Source organism: Limanda limanda, chromosome 3 (assembly GCF_963576545.1).
Source record: "Limanda limanda chromosome 3, fLimLim1.1, whole genome shotgun sequence".
NCBI lineage: Eukaryota > Metazoa > Chordata > Actinopteri > Pleuronectiformes > Pleuronectidae > Limanda > Limanda limanda.
The window spans coordinates 14240657-14250327 of record NC_083638.1 but is presented as its reverse complement, the minus strand read 5'-3'; positions in this window follow the sequence as shown (position 1 = coordinate 14250327).

The window sequence follows — 9671 nt, the reverse complement described above, 5'->3', positions numbered from 1 at the left end:
CGTCACCTGCAGTCGCTGCTCAGGGCGATGCTTTTTCCCATTCATTTAGCCCATTCACCTAAAAGCTTGCCATCTCTTAAGAGACGGTGCTAACACGATGATCACAAAAACCGACTGCCCTGCCTTCAGAGAGGCCGACTGAGCCCATCAGCGTTGGGTTACCTGGCCGCCCCCGTGCTCACTGTACCTGTTGAGAAAGACATTAATGCAGCGGTGTGCTCAGGCAGGAGGGCGGGATGACCCCCGAGGGTTTGGTTGACGGTGTGAAGGCTCCTCCAGGCCTGAGTGCTTTCTCTCGCTCAGTGTCTCGCCTGACCCGCCCAGTTAGGCCAAGCACAGACCAGGCTTTCATTCGGCCCAGCCCTGTAGCTCCAGCTCCTAATAAAGCTACCATTTGATCCCCGTGAATTTCTAAATCGTTCTTCTTTTGATTCTCTCTTAACTCAGCCTTCGTTTTTCCACTTTGTTCTGAATGGAGAGTCAGGTTTCTCCTCTCAGTGATTGATTGTTTGGCGAACTGTGTATAGCTGTGCGTGTGTTTTGTGGCCTTTCAACAAGAATTATGGTCCCATGATGAGATGATTAAAAGCAATTTAGTGCTGTGAAGAAAGTGCTGATATTCGTATTTGTATGTGGTTATGGGAGTATCAATATTATTGTTTATGATCATTCAATCAATCAAATTGTATTTATATAGCCCATATTCACAAATCACAAATGGTCTCATTGGGCTCAATGATCAATGAGACAGTGGTTACAGAATTGGGAGATATTATAAATGAAATAATCTCTGATCATCTAATACAAGCCTCACTGCAAAAAAAACATGTAACACTGATGTAGTTGAGTTAATATATTACTGGATATAATGTAAATACTCCATACTTAAATATACCTTTTTGTATACCACAAGAATATGTAAAGGTATATATATTTTCTATAGAATTCACACAATTCAAAGTTAAAGTAGCATGTACTGCATTATTTTGCATTTGTTTGTACAATTAGAAAGTCAAATATTGTAAAATGAGCATTAGACAGAAGTTATGATAATTATTTTCTTTCCTGTTCCTGAGGAGCAATCATAACCACAAACGACATATACCTTGGGCGGCTAAACGATATGAATAGAACTGCGGACTTCAGAGGCCCCGAAAATTACAGGTTTGTTTTAAAAGTCTAATTATTCTCTGGTGCAATGAGCCAAGTAAACCCATAAAGTTGCACGGCTGCCTGGAGGCAGGGCCCGGTGTGTCAGGGCTGCACGGGGTTTTCTCCCTAACGCTCCTCTTTAACGACTGAGGATGGTCTTTAAGGAAATTACACCCCAGGTAGCGGGCATTCCTCAGGCTTTGTTAATTGAATGCCCTTTTTTATCACAGGGTTCCAACTGTGAGTCTTATTTTTGTAATTATCATTTTAAGTAGACAAATTAAAACACAATCATTCTAAAAGGTGCCTGTAATCAGAGTGGTTGAAAGAGCACTGCTCAGTCCTCTGCTTTGAAATGGAGCTTTTAGCCTCTGGTAGAAGATTCTGAGTTCTTCAGAGAAAGTTAAATTTCTAGATGCGTTCATTCACATCGGCAGTTTAAAATATCGTTTAGATCAGTGCTATAAAAGTGGTGTAATAAATTATGTATTTGTTGCAGCTAGTCGTAATAATGATAAATGCGAATTTTTTTTAGATGTATTAACATATATTACATTATAATCGTATTTAGTTAAATTCACGGTGTGTAGTTATGGCAGATGGTGAAATTATATATATCTTTTACCTTATCTTTTTGCATTGTATCGAATTGTATCACATGGTATCATATCACATTTCATCGCTTTGAATCGCATCATATTTCATGGAATGGTATTGTAATGTATCGAATGGTATTGTATTGTATGATATCTACTCTATGTATCGCATAGCATTTCATATTGTTTCATTTCTAATAGTATCTGTTTGTAGAATATCAGCAAGTATCAAATATCGTATATCATATTGTATCATACCATGTGGTATAACTTTGTATTATATTGTACCATGTCTGGTCAAACTGTATTATATTGTATCCTAATGAATTGTATTGTTTTGTATCATATCATGTTTTATTGCTGCCTTTGTTGTGTCACATCACAGTATTGTATCATGTGGTACTGTATCATTTATCACAACATGTTGTATTGTGATGCATTATACAATATCATGTACAGTATATTGCATTGTGTCAACATATAGCGTCACTTTGTGTTGTTTAGTATTGTAAAGTATTGCATCATATCATGTTGTGTGATGCTGTGTTGTGTTGAATCATATTTTGTTCACATCAGAGTTAAGAATATTCAGCACAGATAATGGAACTGAGTTGGCCTCTAGCAATAGAACAAAATTTCAATATGTTGAAAACTCATTTTACTTCATAAAAAGCATACACCAAGGACATTTAGATAAGCTGGAAATGTGCCAGTTGCTACAATAATTTTAACACATTTTATTATTGGTACATGTCAGTTTTCTGGTCTTTCTGGTCTGGTTTGAACATTTTAAGGGATAAAATTAGTGGATTATTGGGTGATACTTTTCTTTTTTTGTGTGCTCTGCAGCTTTCAGCACTGCTGTCCAAATATGAGGGGAGCATTGACTCGAGCCCCACTCACTCAGATCACAGAGAAAGTATTTCCTGACATGTGTTGGTGCCCTGGCATGTGCCCGGGCCCGGCTCTGTGTGTGTGCCCATGGCACTCAGCAGAACAGGGGGAAATGAAAGAGCTCTTATGCTGGTGCCAGTCACAGATGTCCAGCACCACCATGCCACCGCCTGCTCTGTCTGCATTCCCCTCTGACACTGTCCGGACGGGGCCCAGCTCAGACCTGCAGGTGGCCCCATTAGCAGGGAAAGTATGTCAGTGGAGCTGCCCAGGGAGTGTGAATGGAGCAGACTGTTCCTGGAACTCATGCTCCTCGGGAATGAAGAGGATAGGAAGTAGGGCTGCATGTGATTGCAAAAAAACGGTTTCTTAATTGTTTCAATAACATGGCATTTCTGTGCTGAGTCTAGACTCAGGCTGTGCAATATTTAATTTGTTTTATTTGATTTAAAATCAGAATGCTGTATTTTTTAAGTATGAAAAAAGGAAAAACACAAAAGCTTTCTACACACAAAAAACAATGTTACAGTAATTACAGCTCTGAGTAAATGCAATGCAAGTTATAGGTCAGTTTGTCAGGTCATGTGAGACACGGAGACTGGGGCCTGTGGCACTTGGCTACTGTGTGTATGTGTGAGTCTGTGTGTGTGTGCACCGTGTAGTGCACTATACAAACACCAGCCCATAGCCAGATCCAGGCCCAGCCTCACAGCTATCTGTTCCACAAGCTGAGATCAAAGTGCCGGTGCTGGCAAATCCGCCCGGGCTTCGGCACAGCCTTGCTCCAGCAGCTGCTAAGCAGGAACAGCCCCAGCATGCCTTGCTGAGTTTGGGGAAAGGGGCTGAAAGATTCATGGGCTGGATGTGTCATTAACTCACTGCATGATTGATGTCCCACATGACTAATGTCACAACTCGAAAGGAGACAAGAAAAAGGCAAATATTTTCAAACACATCATTTCTTGTTCATTTTCACGCTGTCAGACTGAGTGTGTGAGAGCAAGAGAGAGAGAGAGACAGAGAGAGAGAGAGGGAGAGAGCTCTATGCCTGTCTCGCTTTTTTGCAACTCTTCCACTCTGCTGCTGTGAGCTCTCCAGGACTTGTTTGGCACTTGGGACGGGAGAGTGAGATGAAATCGTTGGTATGATTTTTGGATCTCAGCAGGGCCCTAGGTGGCCTGGCAGCTGCTGTTGACTCATCCTGTTTCTCTTTTGTTCTATAATCGTATAAATATATGAGTAAAATAGAATTTATTATTAATATCTTAAGTATATCTTTCCCTAATCAATCTTTTATAGTTGTGTAGTCTATCCACGAGTGAGAGTAGAAAGCGGTCACTAATCATGAATGACTAAAAATGATTAAGGATATAATTTGAGGATTTTAGATTGTCTTAAGTTGATATCTGTATTTTGACCCTTCGATACACTGGCCAGGGTTTTTCCTGCCTCTCGACCAATGTCAGCTGGGATTGGTTCTCCCACTACCCTCAAAACGATAAACTGTAGATAATGGATGTAGAAGGAAAGAAGACAACCTAAGCAAACTTGTGTACATGCAACCCCACTGTTGCTATCGTTAAACCCCCTGAAAATGTTGTGCATTAGAAGAGGCATCAACCCCCCTGACTTGCTTGCTTTGAATCTAGCGGGTGATCCCCTGCTGAGTTCTCACACTTTTGTACTAGGAGGTCATGCAGACATTTGCATCCACACGTTCAACTGTCCGGAGAAAATACTGAGGAACTTCGAAGTTCCATGCATGTCTGAAAGCAGCTTCAGATAATTATTGAATAAAAGCAGAAACTCTGCACCTTTTGAAATGCTAATAGTCATTGCCTATTATCACAAAATACTGCCCGGTTGACAAAATCCCTTGAAAAGCATCTAATCTCCTTTTTAAAAATCATGTATTGGTCAAAACAATCCGTGTGTGTGTGTGACATTTCACGCTGTTGGCTGGTACATCCTGTCCAGTTGATCTAATTTATTTCTCCCTTTCAATAAAGGGCCTCCTGAGGCAAGGTGGTGCACAGAGACAGACATGTGAGCCTTTGACCGTCTGTGAGTGTCTGCTCATTAATTAGGCCAGGGAATTCCACCAGCCCGTGTTCTGAGGGGGTGCAGAGGTACCAGATGGACTCTGTGAGGGGTGCTGAGATAAGAAAAAAACAATGGGCAGAAAAGGGAAAAGATAGACAGGCCCGGAAAAGCGACAAAACACACATATATGCACCACACACACACATGTACACACACAAACAATTACAACGCCGTCAAAAATTGTCCCCAAAGATCAGCCAACCCCAAACCTCCTTCCCACCCCCCCGCCCTGCTCTACCCTGAACCACCCCTGTAGCATTCCGACTATATGACCTAATAAGATCCAGAATTAAACGCCCTAAAATGTTATCAAACCGCTATCAAACTGAATTTGTGTTCTTCTCTGGGAGAAAAAAAAGGTCATAATCTTCCATAAAGCCAGCTAGGCTGTGTTTGACCCATAAATACCCTGTTTGCATTTTGCCACAGTAAATCCTCCCTCCTCTGCCAGAGAACGCCGCCTCAAAAGGAGCTTAAGAAAAGACAGCGCAATGAGTTGGCTGCGCATGAATACAGTTAATGTTGTTTTTTCAGGTTTCATATGTTGTTTGATTTGATTTTCTGTTATTGTCATTTTCGGCTCTTAATCTTCTGGGATTGGAACTCTCCCGGCCGAGTGTATCTCAGATATAAAGACGATGAAATCACCACCAGACTTGGCACTTTAAGCAAATGCTAAGATGTTTACTGTTTTTTTTGCTGTGTGAGATTTTAACAGGAAGGGTTGTTTTTGACAAAGTATCAATCTGCCACAAACAGAAATCACAATGTTAGGATAATAGCTTCCTACCAGTGATTGGCTGAATCTTAATACACTCTTCAAGCTTATCCAGAATGTGGGAAGTCCTCGTCTTGTTTTGTTGTGTTTTATTTTTCTCCTCTTAAAAAACACAACGCTGTCGAAAAGCGGGAGATGCAGTGCAATCATATAGATTTTTTTTATAAATGATTAACCTCTATTTCCATTTCCATTTCAGTGGGGAGGAAATTGATAAAAGAAAAACGGGGATAGATTGATCAGTTGATGAATTATGGACAAGAGCAGAATTGTGCAGGACTGAAAGATTCAGATAGAAAAATGGAGGAAGTGAGAATGACAGAGTGAGACCGAACGGGCCGAGAGATTGACAGTGTCGGGGGGGTGGAAAGCGCCGCAGATAGATAAGAGTCAGTGTGAGCGGGCAGAGGAGAGTTGTGATGGATAAATAAAGAGGGGAGAGGGAGAGAGAGGGAAGGAGCTCTCTTGATTGCCCGGTCGCAGGCGTTCTGACTGGTCGCTGACAGCCTGCTCCTGCTCCGACCATACGGCCTGTCTCCTCAGCTAACAGCCCAGCTGCACGGGGAATGTCCCCGGGCCTGACACTTTGACATGGGCGCCACGTTGACAAATAGCTGGAGTTTTCACCTCCTGCTACACTGTCTGCTTCCCGCTAAACCAGCCCTGGCTGACTGTATGAGGCGGGGGGGTGGGGGGGGGCGGGAGGGCTGACAGATCTGCTGTCAGGCCGGGGGGGCTGCTGATCGAGGTCTCTGTGGGTGGCAGACTACTACAGAAAAAGGGGAGGGCTGGGGATGGGGTGGGGTGGGGTGGGGTGGGGTGGCGCTGGCCATTGACAGAACACTTGAGCCAGTTTTTTTTTTGGGGGGGGGGGCGGGGGGGTGCTCTCTTGCACACTACAGTGACTCTAGTTATCTCGCACTCTGCGCCGGCTCCAACTCCCACGCACACTTCCCCCCAAACACAGTGGTTAGGGGGATGTGCCAGTGGAGGATTCCAGAGAACCATTGCCCCCCCGCCCCCTCCGCCCCCCCCGTTCACAGTACACTTCCAGCTGAGAGGGCTTGTCAGTTTGGTGTTTGGCGAAGGCAGCGTTGCAATCAGGGCACAGTGTGGGCTTACAGAGTGTGCACCTGGCTCTCAGGTGAGGTTTGGCCATGAGGATGGGCTGTTTTGATTCTGCATGTAACTTAATATTTTAAACGATATTTTTTTACTGTATTTATTGACGCAGTTTAAATTTCCATTTCTTTTCTTGCCTCAAGAAGGATAACTCATCCTCATATGGACAAACTATTAGTTCCTTCATGTCCAGACACTCCCAGCAACCACACAGAAAAATAGCAATAATGTAATTATCACCGCCCAGTTTGGCTCACTTTTGTTTTCACGACAGTTGCTGGTCTCTCTGCTAGCCTGACGTTGTCATACTCATGATTCTAGTCAGAATATGAGTCTGAGACCGTTCTATTGGGCTGTGATTATGGGCCGTGTGTTTCAACCGCCCCGGGGAAAAAAATGCCTCTTAACTCAATTGGATAGACCTACAACCAATCAGAGCCACGTAGGATGTGACGTATGCTAAATAAGCGATAAATTAAACTTTTTCAGAATCCTGTAGAAAGGACGGCAAAAACATATTTTCCATCTACAAATGCCTTGATCGCGTTTCTCTGTATCTCTTTCAAAATGAATGCGCTATCGATGTCTCCTGAAACAGACTCAATGGCAGCATCTGCACATCTCAGCTCTCCAGCGGCAGGAATGTGTGTGGAAAACAAAGTCAACCCAAGCGCTCTTTTAAGATTAAGATACATTTATTTGTCCCAAACACATGCACAGACATGCACAAGCACACTCATGCAATTGTAGGGAAATTTAACCTCTGCTTTTAACCCATCTGGTGCAGGACACACAGAGCAGTGAGCAGCCATGTGCGGCGATGTTGGGGGAGTAAGGTGCCTTGCTCAGGGGCACTAGACAGGGTAGGGAGAATCCTCTTGGAGTTTTGGACAGATCAATCCAGGTTCGTCTTTTTGTTGTTTCTCCGTGGAGTCGAACCAGAGACGAACCAGACCAGAGACCTTTACTGCCCATAGTCCAAGTTTCTTCCACTAGTCCACTGCCATGACGTAGTTGATTACGTAACTGTTGATCATCTGTCCATCATCGTATAAAGCCCGCCCTGACAATTTGATTGGTCCGAACAGCTTCTGTCCGGAGATAATTTCTCACCAACGGAGCGACTCCAGACCGAACTTCCCGACCAAAAAATGTGGTGGGCGGGGCTAAGTTTGTCTGGCACCCAGGCTAGGTCTCTCTGTGGCAAAGCATGGCAAACGACTGGCTCTGTGTTGAGCCCGTGCCTCCCTTTTGCCCGAGGTGTCTACACAGCCTTGAATGGAAGACGTACACAGGTGAGCGTGCACACTTCCCCAGTGCGAGCCGGCCCGGGCTGAGCGTGTTGTGCCTCCAGTACCAGTGGGGTTTTAAGTGCTGGTGTGTTGGCTTGTTATTATGGGGTTGTATTGATTAATCCCCTCGCCTGTATAACCTCCAGCTCACTTTGAGGTGTCCCCAGCGTGCCGGTGCTCTCAGTAGAGCGCACGTCGTGATTAATGCCCATCTCCCGAGTCCCCCCCCCCCGTTACACAACCACTGTGTCAGGCCAGATTTGTTAGCTCACAACTATAGATTAGTCGACATCTCCTCCTCAACTTTGAAGCCACCAGTGCCCTGTAGTGTAAATCTGTCCACTCTCTCTCCCCTCTCACCGCAGCACACGTCCCCTCGGGTGAGAAGATGCAAGATGCATTAAACAATTCACTTAATAGATAAGCAAGAATATGCTTGACTTTCTTCGCTGGTAGCCCTCCCTTCTCCCCCCCCCCACATGTCCTTCCTCCCTCTCTTCCCTCGTATCTCCCACTGCCGAAATGGAATTGGATCAAAGAAAGGGAGACGGGGGGGTTGGGGTGGAGGGAGGGCTCCTCATTGGGTTTTGTTGAAATATTTATGGGTCAGGGTTGACTGGTTAAATTGAATATCTATGCTGATCTCACTTGGCTGTTTAACTTGCGCCTAGGCAAATATGTTTCCTAGGTGATAACCTTTTATGTACCAGACTGACTTCATTGAAATGCATAGAGATAAAAATGTGTCACACTCCGCAACCAAGCCAGGCAGCCGCTGATGCTCGATTATTCAAATGATAATTGACCCCCACCTGTAGCGTGCTTATATTCAGTAGTCAATCACTCCATCCGCTGTTAAGATGCGGAGGAAATACATTCTGTCATTTACATTACAAACCACTGGTGAATGTCAAGTACCCCAGGCGAGCCATTTGTGTGGAGAAGAATGGGAAAAATATATGGCCAATTATGATTTCCAATCTTTTTAATAATTTAAATGCTGTTGATATGTGAATTACTGGCAGCATAGCTCTCAGTCCTGTGCCCCTGTTTATTTCCGAGCTGTATTATTTTCTCCCTAACAAATGACTTGATGTTAATCTTCATATATAATTTCCATTTGTCTGATATAATGGCTTCTAGTGACTTGCTGTCAGAGGCTGATAAATTGACAAGCAGTATCATAGCACTGGAATCAACAATGCAGAAATGTTTGTTGGCCAAGACAGGGGCAATTTTTTTTCTAGCATAGGGCACTCCTGGCAATGAATGAATGCATATTCATGTCTGCACAATCACACATACACATGCATATGAACACATTCAATCATCCGATACTTGTGCAGTGCAAGCTTTGATCCTCATTGTACAGAATATCGTACCTGTGCATGGTATTTCCTCCAAACCACCAATGGCTTGTCGGCTCCTGCTCGGCGTTTCTCCCGGCGTTGCTGTCAGATCTTTTGCGAGCACGGGCAATGCGTCTTAATGTTGTCAGTTTCATCTTCGAAAACACACGATATGGGCGCAATTTGCATAAATCTCCAAATGGAAGGCGTGAAAGCATGCTCGGCAACTGTGCCTGTTTGTTTAAAGGCAGCCAAAGCTCTATAATTAGCAGTGTTTAATTATGGAAATGGCTGCCGAGGAGAATTTCAAACACACTTCTTCCCTGGATCATTAGTCACAGGGGCAAAAAAAAATGAAATGCTTTCAGCAATGAAGGGTTCATAT